Consider the following 14,165-nt stretch of genomic DNA (forward strand, 5'->3'; position numbering starts at 1 on the left):
ACAAGTACGAAGGAGGAAAGAAAGTGAATGTGATCGCACATGTTTATGAAAAAACCAACTCCAGTAACCCCAACTGCTGCCTCAGATGACAACATTAACAATCCGCAGCCAAGCACCAGCAGCCAATAAAATGTTTCGTACATGTTTATATATTTTGATATGTTTTGCAATTGGGAAAATGTTTCCTATGGTATTTTTTACACTTGTATTTTATATTTTTGTATGCACCTGTATTTTGTAATTTTGTATGTTTTGCAAATATTAAACCAGTTGTACTGGTAATGCAATGTTTTACTTAAACCTGACAAATGTAAAAATAAGAAACAAAATAAGAGATGATATATTGATAAATGGCATAAAATGAACAAAGAAAATTATGATATGTAACAATAATGAAGGAAAATTATGATAAAATATGACTTAAAGATTTTTATAACATCATTTTACAGTACTGTACATGTAGCCTACTCAACTTACGACCAAATCGTGTTATGACCATTCAGTCAGAACCAATCGTGGTCGTAAGTCAAGCACTAGCTGTACTGTAAAAGTCACTACATCTATTGCCTAATATATATAGACTTAATTGATGGCAGGAATTTTCTGCCTATAGGAGATAGCAGTAAAGAATAAGCACATAATTTGGCTTATATTTTTTATTGTTTCTCACATGTTAAAGTAACATATTGCTTTCCAGAGAATTACTTCAAATATATTAAGAAATGTATTTCTTTTTAAAATGCACTTCCTTTAAAAAATATTGACAATGATTCTCTTAACTTGGTCAGGTACCATGAGTGGAAGTTCTCTGGAATCCAGTGTTAACAGATATTGGGGAAAATCATACTGTATGTTTGCTCTGCATAAAGATTCTTGATTGCTGAAACTCAGAAGGAAGTTCTAATGGTAAAAATATTAGAGATGGATATCATAAAGTCTTGGCCAATAACCCTTCAAAGCCTTCTGAATATTATTATCAAGCCTTCATATAAGGCAAGTCCAGCCTGAGATAGTCTTCTTTCACATATTCAGATATATGGAGTTTCTACCAATTTTTTGATAGAATGAAATTTTTCTTATGTCTCTTTCATGCAAATATTTGGTGTACTTATACAGAATAGGAAAATCAGGGTCCAGATAATTAAGAGCTCTATTAAAGGAAGATATGGTTAATGCATAAATATAAGCCTCATTAGCTAGTTTTTATTCCATAAAAATTATTTCATAATTACAGTTACACTAACTCTACTTTTTCTCTCTCTCACAATTGTATTTCATTTGTTATGCAATTTCATCCCTAATTGCCAAGATAACTGAGGGTTAACCGTGGACTGAAATTTTATGTATCATTCAGTTAGTCCAATGAGAAAGAGAAGTCACACACCATTGTTTCTACTGCCTAACCAGTCAGTAAGAATTCTTTATTAGTTGTCAGAAAACTATAACCAAACTCATAAAAAAGAAATTAAGCAATAAGGAAAATATTTCCTCCCTTCAAGTCTTTACATTTAAAATAAAACTTTATTACAGTAATACGATGTTAATAAATGACATTTTTGTACTTAAAATGTTTTAAGTACTTTCAGACAAATTGTTTTACTGGTAAATTAAAACATTTATTTGATAACCAGAAGCTGGACTTTTCTAAAATGTCTTTTGACTATGTTTTCCCTTTCCACGGTTTTAAACCACTACGGCATTCAGCTGGCAGAAAACAGCATCATTGGGCCTTTTGTGCATCAGTCATTGGAGGTCATCTGAACACTGTTCAGGCATTTCTCAATTGTAGAGAGTTTGGAAGGTTAATTCTGTCATTACCGCGTTGACATGAGGCATGTTGCAACCTTCAAAGCAAAATGTTACTTGTAATCTTTTAATAACAAATTAGGTCAATATTTTATCAAGTTAATCCAACATGAAGATTAATTACATTAGTTACAAACATGTATGAATGCAGGTTATTTGTTTTAGAAACACTTTTAATGAAAGAGCAAACCTCTGGTAACAATAGGCAATTTTTAAAAAATCATCCTTTCTCCACCAGTACTTATCTTTATAAGAGACATTTATTCTTTTTATTGATCTTTAGTCAAGACTGATGTAAAAGAAAAGATAATAGTCTTATAATTACTAAAACAATGACCATTTACTAAAGCTGTTTATGAAGAAATGACTTCTGATTGAAATGTTTTTAATAAAGTATCTCATTCTTTGGTTTCTTATTTCAATTTAATTTTACTTGTTTTCTTAAAATGTGTGATTAGTCCTGCAAAGAAACTCAGTATTTTTTATGTGTTCGTATCTTTGTGTTTAAAATATTGTAGCAAAGAATGTGAACTAGAGTGGTTTTCTAGAAAATTATTCATTTTTCATGTTATTTCTTTCAGTTATAAAAATTGGGATTAGGCACATCTTCCTTTTTCTTTCTTTCTTTTTCTCTAAATTAAGAAGTAGAGTTTAGGGGGTAAGAAGGTAGAAATATGTTGATCTAAGTGGCATAAATCTGCTAACAGAAGTCATTAAAGTGGACAAATGCCTTACTCCCTGATTTTGTTAGATAAGAACTATCTGGTAGTTTAAAATTCCCAGGTGTCATTCTGGTAGTATATTACAGGCCCCCGGGATGGCAGGACAGAGTTCATGCCCTAGTTCGTCAAATATCAAATAACATTCTCCAAGGATCATGCTACGAGGATTTTACAGCAAATGTTTGAGAATATTGCATATGAAAATTTTAATTTTTGTCTTCAAATACCGGTTTTCTCACATTCTTCATCAGTAAAAAATAAAATAAAAAATAAATAAAAAAAGATAAGTAAAAGAATCTAGAACTATTTTTATATAACTAGCTTTTTGAATAAATAAACAGAGTGATATTAAATATTTCACATGAAGAACAAATCAACAGCAATCTTTTTTATTTCTTTACAGAAACAGAGAGAGAGTCAGAGAGAGGGATAGACAGGGACAGACAGACAGAAACAGAGAGATGAGAAGCATCAATCATTAGTTTTTCGTTGCGTGTTGCAACACCTTAGTTGTTCATTGATTGCTTTCTCATATGTGCCTTGACCGCAGGCCTCCAGCAGACCACATAATCCCTTGCTTGAGCCAGCGACCTTGGGTCCAAGCTGGTGAGCTTTTGCTCAAATCAGATGAGCAGCGCTCAAGCTGGCGATCTTGGGGTCTCAAACCTGGGCCCTCTGCATCCCAGTCCAATGCTCTATCCACTGCGCCACCACCTGGTCAGGCAAATCAAAAGCAATCTTAGTATCAGACACTTTTAGAAGAGAATATTTAACTGAATTTGGAAGTAAAGTTCACAGCCCTGAATGATAAGCTTACAGTTACAAAGTTCAGATAAGCTATGCTGAAGAAAAGTATCAAAGAATTTTGTTTTCCTACCTAAAATAATATTTTTCTTATAATGAATACTAAGAAAAAAAAAACACATTCAACTTGCTAAAAATCAGCCAAGTGCATGAAAAACATAAAATGAAAACAAGTATTTTCAGGACAGGAAAAAAAAATCTCAAATGAAATTAAGAAATAATTTTAAGATTCGTTTTTATTTTTATTTTTTCTACTATGTCCTCAAACTCTAAAAATCTTACATGTTGCTCATTCAAAAAATAGGGAAATATAAAGAAAGTTACACTTCTTTTTTCCTCCAATCTCACCCATCAAAAGCACCCAATAGTGTATAACCTTCTCATTTCTTTCCATGTTGATTGAAATAAATTTTCATAAATATAGACATATTCACTTATGTGCTTTTTTAAGTTTCTAATTTAAATATGTACAAGTATGAAAGCATTATCTTTAAGTTTTAAAAATATACATTGGTTTTATCCTAATATTTAATATTTTAATTAATATCTTATAAACTACTGTTTAATAAAAACATATAGATCTAATACATTTTTAATAATCTAATTCAGTATTTTCAGCCCTGAGAAAAGTGCTGCTTCAGACCTATTAAATTAACCACTAACTTCTTACTGAAAACTTATATTATGTGTACCTCTCCCATATTAGGTGTGTGTTACATTCAACCAAACGTGCAAGATAGAGTTCCTGAAAAGAATATATTAATCTAACTCTCAGAAGGGAAAAAGACAGAACAGAAACAACATGATTATCGATGTTGTAGTCTGGGAGTTAAGAAGGTGGACTCAGGAGTTGGGCAGAGCTGGCTAGGCACTAGGACTCCATTATCAATCAGCAGGGTAAAGCCCAGAAAAGTTTTTGTTTTCTTTATGCCTCAGTTTGAATATCTGTTAAGTTTTTGTTGAATAAATAAATGAGATAAGGAAAAAAAAGCATTTACTGTATTGCTTGACACTTAATAAGTGTTTGACAAATTTTAACTAATATTATTGTCACCATTAGTTAGACAACCCATAAGAGAGAAGTTGTGATATAAAAATGAGAACTTCAAAGCTGTGAATTTTAGTGTATAAACTGGAGACATTTTGGAAAGTTTCATAAAGATGATTCATGGGGTAGACTCAACTGGGCATGTGTGAGTCATATTTCAGAGGATTAATTTCTCACTGCCCACAGGTTTCATGATCAATGAATGTGTAGGTCACACAGTTGAGGAAGAGATATGGAAGATGGAGGCAGGTATATACAGATAAGATTTGTACATGCTCATGAATAAGATTGTAGATTTTTGATAACAGGTATATGAAATATTATAGTTGGAGAGAACTTTATGACCACTAATTTTATTTTGCCTAGAAGTAAGTGGAGGCCCTGGTTGGTGGCTCAGTGGATAGAGCAGTGGTCCAGCATATGCATGTCTCTGTTTTGATTCCTGGTCAGGGCACAAAGGAGAGGCGACCATCTGCTTCCCTATGCCTCCCTTCTCCCACTTCTCTCCTTCTTCCCCTCTCACAGCCAGTGCTTCAATTGGTCCCAGTTTGGTCCCAGGCTCTGAGGATAGCTCCGCTGGAGCACATCAGCCTCAGGTGCTAACAATAGCTCAGTTGATTCAGGCATTGGCCTTAAATGGGGTTGTTGGGTGATTCTTGGTAAGGGTGCATGCAGGCGTCTTCTTCGCTATCTCCTCTCTTCCCACTTAAAAAAAAAAAAGGACTAAATGGAAACCAGAGGATACATCCAAAGCCACCCTGCTGGCAGTGGCCTAGCGTGGCCAAGAGTCTAGGTTCCTGTATTTCAGTTTATCTCCCTCTGCTCTGTTGTGTCTGCCATATTAAGAGACTAAAGTGATGAAAGCAACATTTTAGCAAAATTGATTTAGTGGTTGCATGTAGGCTGAATTAAAGAAAGAAAGCTTGGGAAAAGGTTGGGGGTAAAAAAACCCCATAGTAGTAATTCAATCATGAAGTGATGAGGCTTAATTGCGGAAATGTAAATAGAATGGAAAATCCAAAATGATACCCAAATTATGCAATGGTAGCCTTCAATGTGGCTCAACCTTATGTAACTAAACATTATCTTTTATAACTTCTTGTCTTAACAAAAGTAAGCCTTAGCATCAGAAAGTTAAACAAAGCTCTCTATGACACTGCTCCTTTTCCATACTTCATGGGCTCACAACTCACCATTGCCCCTCACACCAGCAATCTAGACTGGTTCATCTTCACTCCACCCAGTATCTCCATCTCCAGCTGGCATCTCAATATATGTGGCATTGAAAAAGTATGTGATAATTGGAAAACTTTTATTTCTACAAAATTTTATTTCAATTTTCCCCTCTGAAAAAACATTTCAGTTGTGTGTATACTTGTAACCAAGAAGATGTCCTGAAGCAAACTATTTTGTTCCCCAAGAAAGAGAAGTGACAGCTGACTCAAACTCATGGAAAGAGGTTGTAAAGGCACAAAATGATTCTTAATACTTTTGGTTTATCATAGCAAAAGATAAGTTGCTTCAATTTATTTTGTAATTAAAACTGACTTTTTGTGACCTAAATAACTTATTTTTGGTTTTATCCTTTTACCTTCTATTTGTTCCACTTGCTTTGACTTTATTGTTTTATTTTATTTTATTAACGAGAGACAGAGAGAGACAGGCAGTAAGGGAGAGAGATGAGAAGCATCAACTGGTAGTTGCGGCCTCTTAGTTGTTCATTGATGGGGTGGGGGCTCCAGCTGAGCCAGTGATTCCTTGCTTAAGTCAGCAACTTTGGGCTCAAGCCAACAATTGTGGGCTTCACGCTAGCAACCTTCGGGCTTAAGCCAGTGACCCCACACACAAGCTGGTGAGCCTTCACTAAAGCTGAATGAGCCCATGCTGAAAACCGGAGACCTCAGGGTTCCAAACCTGGGTCATCAAGCATCCCAAATCGACGTTCCATCCACTGTGCCACCACTTGCCAGGTTGCTTTGAGTTTTTTAATAAAACTAAAATAATTGTTTTTAAAAATTGTTTCAAAACCATATGTGATGAACATAGAATTATGATAAAACTGGCACTGGCAAACCAATAACAATTTTCATGTATCAAACTTCTAAGGCTTTGTTGTCCACATTGACTATTTAGTTGGCTGTGTATTTCTGGAGCAATCAATGAGTCATCTAAGACACATGTAGAATCGTTTCTCTAGGCATTGCTTACACAGTAGGACAAAAGTAAGTTTACTGTTGTTTGTATAGAAAATAATACAATAGTCAATAAATAATAATATAAGAATAAACTGTTTTGTGCACTCACAATTGTAAACCTACCTTTGCCTCACTCTGTATATTACATATGAGTAATTTTTCTCCAATGCCATACCCTATCTGTTAATTAAAACTTGCTCGCTTCTCCTTAGTAAGTTTTTGGAAGTATTTAATTATTTTAATAAGAAAATGAAGTTTCTTTTTGGGGGGGGGGATTTTTTTCGAAGCTAGAAACGGGGAGACAGACAGCTCCCGCATGTGCCTGTGCCCGACGGGGATCCACCCAGCACGCCCACCAGGGGGCGACGCTCTGCCCACCAGGGGGCCACGCTCTGCCCCTCCAGGGCGTCGCTCTGCCGCGACCAGAGCCACTCCAGCACCTGGGGCAGAGGCCAAGGAGCCATCCCCAGCGCCCGGGCCATCTTTGCTCCAATGGAGCCTCGGCTGCGGGAGGGGAAGAGAGAGACAGAGAGGAAGGAGAGGGGGAGGGGTGGAGAAGCAGATGGGCGCTTCTTCTGTGTGCCCTGGCCGGGAATCGAACCTGGGACTTCTGCACGCCAGGCTGACGCTCTACCACTGAGCCAAGCGGCCAGGGCGAAAATGAGGTTTCTTGCAAGTGTTTTCAAGCATTAAGTTGCAAAATAATCAACTAGAAAATCAATTATAGAAATGCATCTATAATTTGATTTTGTTGCATACTATTTAGATTAGTCTAATTAGTATATGAACACCCAAGTGAAGAACTCAAGATCACAATCCCATTTTCTCTTTATACTTATATTTATGTATTTAATAAAAAATTAATTTTGAACAAGTATGCAATTCTGATACATTTTTCCTATAACAATTAATTTGAAATATTTCAGATATACAGAAAAAGAAATGTAAGAGTAGTATATAAGCACTCATACACTTTACCTGAATTTACCAATTAGTAACATTTTGTCATATTTACAAGCTTTATCTCATCCTGTATGGGTATATTTTACAAATATTCACATGTACATTACACACATATACTCTTTGTAACTATACATGTGTATTTGTATGTTTAACATATGCAAACACATATATACATACACATATATACCCATATTTTCTCATGTATAAGACACTACCATGTATAAGATGCACCTTAATTTTGGAGCCTGAAATTTGAAAATAAAATGTATTACATAAAGCTATTGAACTCAAGTTTTATTCATCTACAACAATGAGTGCAAAAACAAGCACACAAAAAAAGCAGGAAATGCAAGTAAAAAAATCTATAACCACTGTATAAGATACACCAGTTTTTAGACCCCAAATTTTTCAGAAAAAAAGGTGCGTCTTATACGTGGGGAAATACGGTATACAAGACTTGGTTAAAATAGGTTTACAGTTGTTCTTATGGAAAATAATACAAGAACAAATAATAATACAAGAATAAACTGTTTTGCATACTCACAACTGTAAACCTACTCTTATCCTACCTTGTGTATATGTAGCTGAATCATTTAGGAGTTACTTAGATATACATTCGTAATCTTATTTCTAAGGCTAGGACTTACTGTGTCTCCCCCACCCCCCACCCCTCGTCCCACATACATATTCTGCACTCAGCAGCCAAATAACCACTAAACTAGAATCAGACTATGCTATCACCTGCTCAAAGCCCTTCATGATTTCCCATTTTACCAGAGTTAGGCTTGTGTTCTTTGAGGAAACTGCACTGACTCCCTGCACTACTTTAATCTCATCCCCTGATGTTCCTAAAGGACCAGGACAACCCCAGCTTCACAAAACTTAGAAGCTAAACACAAAAAAGTGTTTATCATCTCAGTCTCTGTGATGAGGAATGTAGATGCAGCTTTGCTGGAGCTTCTGATCCATATTTTTGTTTAGGTTGCTCTCAAGCTATTGACTAGGTCTCCAGTCATCTCAGGCTTGTTAGGGACTGGGCATTTTATTTCAAGTTTATTTATGTTATCCCTGTCTAGTCAGGAGTCTTCACCATGTGGGCATCTTCATAAGCTGCCTGAGTGTGTCCTTGTGACATAGTAGCTGGTTCTCTGAAAAAGAGAGCTAGACAGGGCTTCCAGGACAGAATGATCAGGTCTCAGAAGTAACATTTCAGTTCAGCCCACATTCCAGAAGAGGATATTATTTATTACACAAGTATGAATGCCAGAGTCGAGGATAATTAGGGCCATCAAATGCCTATATTTTGGACCAATCAATAGATACAGAAGTTGAAACCTAGAAATATAAACTTTTCCAAATTTATACAGTTAAAAATAAGATAGTCTTATTCTGATTCCCTGCTCAGCGTCATTTGAAAATCACTGATAAATATACTTATTTTCAAAGCATCAAATAATAACACTTTTTGAGTTGCTGTGGGCCAGGCACAATGTAATTGCTTTACATCTGTTATTACATTCAGTCCGTAAAACCTACAAGGCAGGCTTATCACACACATTTCACGGATGAGAAAAATGAAGACTGGAGAATCACAGTAACTTTTTCAAGATCATAGAGCTAAGGTGGCACAGACAAAACTGTGGTTTGACAGGCTGGCTTTATTGCCAATACTTCAGACCGCATGCCTCAGGTATATATACATTTGACTTTTTCCAACTGATCAAAACTCATTTGTAACTCTTGTCTTTTTCAATTTAAAACTTGTCTGATGAGGAAATTTTAATGCAACAAACAAAAATATCTCAGATTAAAATCATACCTGGGGCCACACAACACAATCAACTGTTCAAATGCTACATAAATGTTTATCTGAAACTTATGTACTCTTATTGATCAATGTCACATTAATCAATTTAATAAAAATTTCTAAATTTAATTTCTAAATTAAAAGAAGACAAAATTAAGAAAAAGGTAATAAAATTATGCCTATTGTGGTACTGACCTGCAGGGAGAAGAAAACTGGACAAGCTTTTGTCTGTGACTGGATCCACTCTAGACAGAAAGTCTCATTGTTGACTGTGATGTTATCAAATGAAACTCATTTCCCCCTTTCAAAGGAATAAGAAAGCCACACACAGAATGCCATCCAGTGCATGAGAAATACCTCTTCTCCTCTTTCTTCTTTCAAACTCATAAAAGTTCCCCCTCTAAAAGGTAATAATTCACTTCAGAGAACGCATTTTATAAAAGATGATTGCCCTTCTTGAGTAGTGACTCACTTAAGGCAGACATGTAATAATCCCCCGAAATGTTGTGCCTGTAGTGCCTTATTGCTTAATGAGAGCTTGCGCTGGGCCACTGCTTCTCAGCCTTAACCAATGCAAGAGCACAGGAGGGGAAAACAGGTATTAGAAGTGTTGTTTCAGGGAGATATAAAGTAATGGTATAATGCCACTCTACAGAATACAAAGCCAAACACTCCTGCTAGCACAGTAAAATGTTCAATGCCTGGTTTTATTGCAGTCAAAGAGTAAATCCATCACTGTGCCAATGGTCAGTGTTTAAATACAATCTTTGTTGTTCTACAAGACTTTACAAGCCTTACTCACAGACTCTTTATAATAAATACAACTCCCCCTAAAGTGTTCACTGAAAAGGAGGAAGCTTTTGTTATGTAAACACATTCTCTTACTTCTCTGAATAGCTTATCATTTCTTATTTTTTAATTTTATTTAGAAAATTAAATTTAACAGGGTGACATTGATCAATAAGCATACATAGGGTTCAGATAAACATTTCTATAGCAGTTAAACTGTTGATTATGTTGTATACCCATCACCCAAAGTCAAATCATTTTCTGTCACTGTTTATTTGTTCCTCTGTACTCCTTTACTCCCACCCCCTCACCTGATCCTTTTCCTTCTGGTAACAACTTCAATTTATCTTTGTCCATAGTCTCAGTTTTATATCCAATCTATGTGTGAAATTATGCAATTCTTAGCTTTTTCTATTTACTTATTTTCCTCAGTGCAATGTTCTCAAGGTCCATCCATGTTGTCATAAATGACAACAGGTCATCATTTCTTATGGCTGAGTAATATTTCATTGTATATATGTATCACATCTTCTTTATTTAATCCTCTGTCAAAGGACACTTTGGTTGTTTCCATGTCCACTGTGAATAATGTTACAATGAACATGGGGATACATGTGTCTTTATATACCAATATTTTCAAATTTGGGGGGTATATACCAAGTAGAGGAATTGCTGGGTCATATGGTAGTTCTATTCCTAACTCTTGGAGGAACCTCCATACTTTCTGCCTTAATGGTTGTACTAATTTATATTCCCACCAGCCAAACACTGTTCCTGTTTTCCACAGCCTCTCCAACATTTTTTATAACCTGTCATGTTGATAATAGCCAATCTAACAAGTGTGAGGTGATATCTCATTATAGTTTTGATTTGCATTTCCCAAATAGCTAGTGAAGATGAGGATCTTTTTGTGTATCTGTTGGCCATTTGTATGTCTTCTTAGAAGTATCTGTTCAGGTCCTCTCCCCATTTTTGAATTGGATTGCTTCTTTGTTGCTGAGCTTTGTGAGTTCTTTATATATTTTGGATAATAACCACTTACAGGAACTGTTGTTTGCAAATATCATCTCCCATTTGGTTGGCTACCTATTTGTTTTGTTGTCCGTTTCTTTTGTTGTGAAGAAGCTTCTTAGTTTGATATACAGAACTTCCCAAGCTTATGGGAAGATTAAAGCTTCAAACTCAACAAGAAAAAATGCCAAGTTTACCTCAATCCAAAGAGAGCTACTCCAAGACACATATAATAAAACTGAAAAAATCAATGGCAAATGAAGAATCTTCAAGGAAGCTAAGGAAAAGAACACAGCATATAAAGGAAGGCCCATTAGGCTATCATCTGCCTTCTTGGCAGAAACTTTACAAGCCAGAAGAGAGTGGACCCAAACATTCAAAGTACTAAAAGAGAGAAATTACCAGTCAAGAATACTATATCCATCAGATTATCCTTCAAATATAAAGTACAAATAAAATCTTTTATAGACATACAGAACCTGAGGGAGTTTATCACCAGAAAACCCCCACTGCTACAAATACTCAAAGGGGTTATTTGACCAACCACAAAGAACAAAACAAATCAAAACTACAAGTAAAAGCTCCAACAAGGTCACAATAAAAACAAGGATAATCTGTGACAACAATAACACAAAAGGGGAGAGTATAACGTTCTGTAGTAACAAAGGAAGATGGAGTGCAGAAGCACTCATAAGAAAAAGGACTCTTGTACGTATGACAATTTTTCTCTTAATGACTTAATGGTATCCACCCATGAAAAAGACATTACTGAAATACACACCTTAAAAAAAGAAGAAACAGTTTGACCAGGCAGTAGCACAGTGAATAGAGCATTGACTGGGAGGTAGAGGACCCAGGTTTGAAATCCCAAGGTCGCCAGCTTAGGCGCAGGCTCATCTGGTGTGAGCAAGGCTTGCCAGCTTCAGCCCAGAGCCACTGGCTTGAGCAAGGGGTAACTCAGTCTTCTGTAGCCCCCAGGACAAGGCACATATGAGAAAGCAATCAATGAACAACTAAGAAGCTGAAATAAATAATTGATGCTTCTTATCTCTCTCTCTCTTCCTGTTTGTCCGCTCTTATCTGAAAGTGTTAGCCAGAATGATCAAGCAAGAGAAAGAAATAAAAGGCATCCATATTAGGAAAGAAGAAGGAAAGGTAGCCCTTTTTGTAGATGACATGGTCCTATATATAGAAAACCCCAAAGATTTCATCAAAAAAAAAACTATTAAGCCTGACCTGTGATGGCACAGTGGATAAAAGCCTGAACCTGGAACACTTAGGTTGCCAGTTTGAAACCCCAGGCTTTCCAGTTCAAGGCACATATAGGATTTGATGCTTCATACCCCTTTCCCTCTCTCTCTCTCTTTCTCTCTCTTCTCTCTAAAATGAATTTTTAAAAAGTAACTATTAGAAACAATAAACCAATACAGTGAGGCCTCAGGATACAAAATCAATATACAAAATTCTATTGCTATCCCAGATGGCTCAGTGGTAAAGTATCAGCCCTGCATGTGAATGTCCCAGGTTTAATTCCCAGTTAGGGCACACAGGAGAAGTGCCCCTCTGCCTCTCCACCCCTCCCCCTCTCGCTTCTCTCTCTCTTTCTCTTCCCCTCCTGTAGCCATGGCTCAACTGGAGCCCAGGGTGCTGAGGATGGCTTCATGGCCTCCACCTCAGGTGCTAAGCAGGGCTCAGTTGCTGAGCAATGGAGCAATGCCCCAGGTGGGCAGAGCATCTAGGAATGGGCTTGCCTGGTGGATTTTCTTTGGGGAACATGTGGGAGTCTGTCTCTCTGCCTTCCTTCTTCTCACTGAATAATAAAATAAAATGGGAAAAAAGAAAAGTCCATTGCTTTTCTATATACTAACAATGAAATTTCAGAAAATGAACTCAAAGAAAAAATTACTTTTATATTGCAACAAAAATAAAATATCTGTAATAAACATAACAAAGGGTGTGAAGGACCTATGTACTAAAAACTACTAAATGTTATTTTAAAATATTGAAAAAGACACAGTAAAATGAAAAAATATTGCATGTTCATAGTTTGGAAGAATCAACATAGTAAAATGGCCTTATTACTCAAAACAATATACAATTTTAATGCAATCTCATCAAAATCCCAATGTCATATTTTAAACAAATAAAACAAAAAAATCACCATGTTTGTATGGAACCATAAACAACTCCAAAAAACCAAAGCAGTCCTGAGAAAAAAGAATGAAGCCAGAGGTATCAAACTACCTGACTTCAGATTATACTATAGAGCTATGATAATTAAAACTTCATGGTATTGGCAGAAAAACAGCTTTATAGATCAATGGAACAGAACTGAGACTTCAGACATAAAACCACATGTATATGGACAAATAGTCTTTGACAAAGGTACCAAAATTACACAGTAGAGAAAAGAAAGGCTCTTCAATAAATGTTGCTGGCAAAACTGGAATACCACATGCAAAAGAATGAAACGACTACTGTTTGTCCCCTTGCACAAATATTAATTCAAAATAGATCAGAGACCTAAAAATAAGATCTGAAATAATAAATTACATAGAAGAAAACATAAGTACTAAACTCATAGTACCTATGAGTTCATAAACTCAGCCATGAAGAACAATACTGTATATGAATTTGATCTCAAAAGCAAGGGAAGTAAGACAAAAATAAATGAATGGGACTATCATCTTTTTTTAATAGTACTATACTTTATCAAAAAGAAAAAGGCTAGTCCATACCAACTAGATGATCAAATTCTATAGCTCCAGATGATTCTCCCCCAGCTTCTATATGTGTTCAAGAAGCCTCCAGAGAAGTTTATAAGCACCAGCAACTCTTTACAATGTATAGCAAATTTTACTTTTCATAATGCTGACATTAGTAGCTTCCTATTTTTGTACAGAGAGAGATTAACTGGAAACCATAGCACCTTATTAGCTATATCCCTTGTCCTCTACTCAATAATTACTCCTTGTTTTGCCTTTTCTGTCTCTGGTAGTAAAACTCCCTTGTTATCTTAA

The sequence above is a fragment of the Saccopteryx leptura genome, chromosome 5, assembly GCF_036850995.1.
Source record: "Saccopteryx leptura isolate mSacLep1 chromosome 5, mSacLep1_pri_phased_curated, whole genome shotgun sequence".
NCBI lineage: Eukaryota > Metazoa > Chordata > Mammalia > Chiroptera > Emballonuridae > Saccopteryx > Saccopteryx leptura.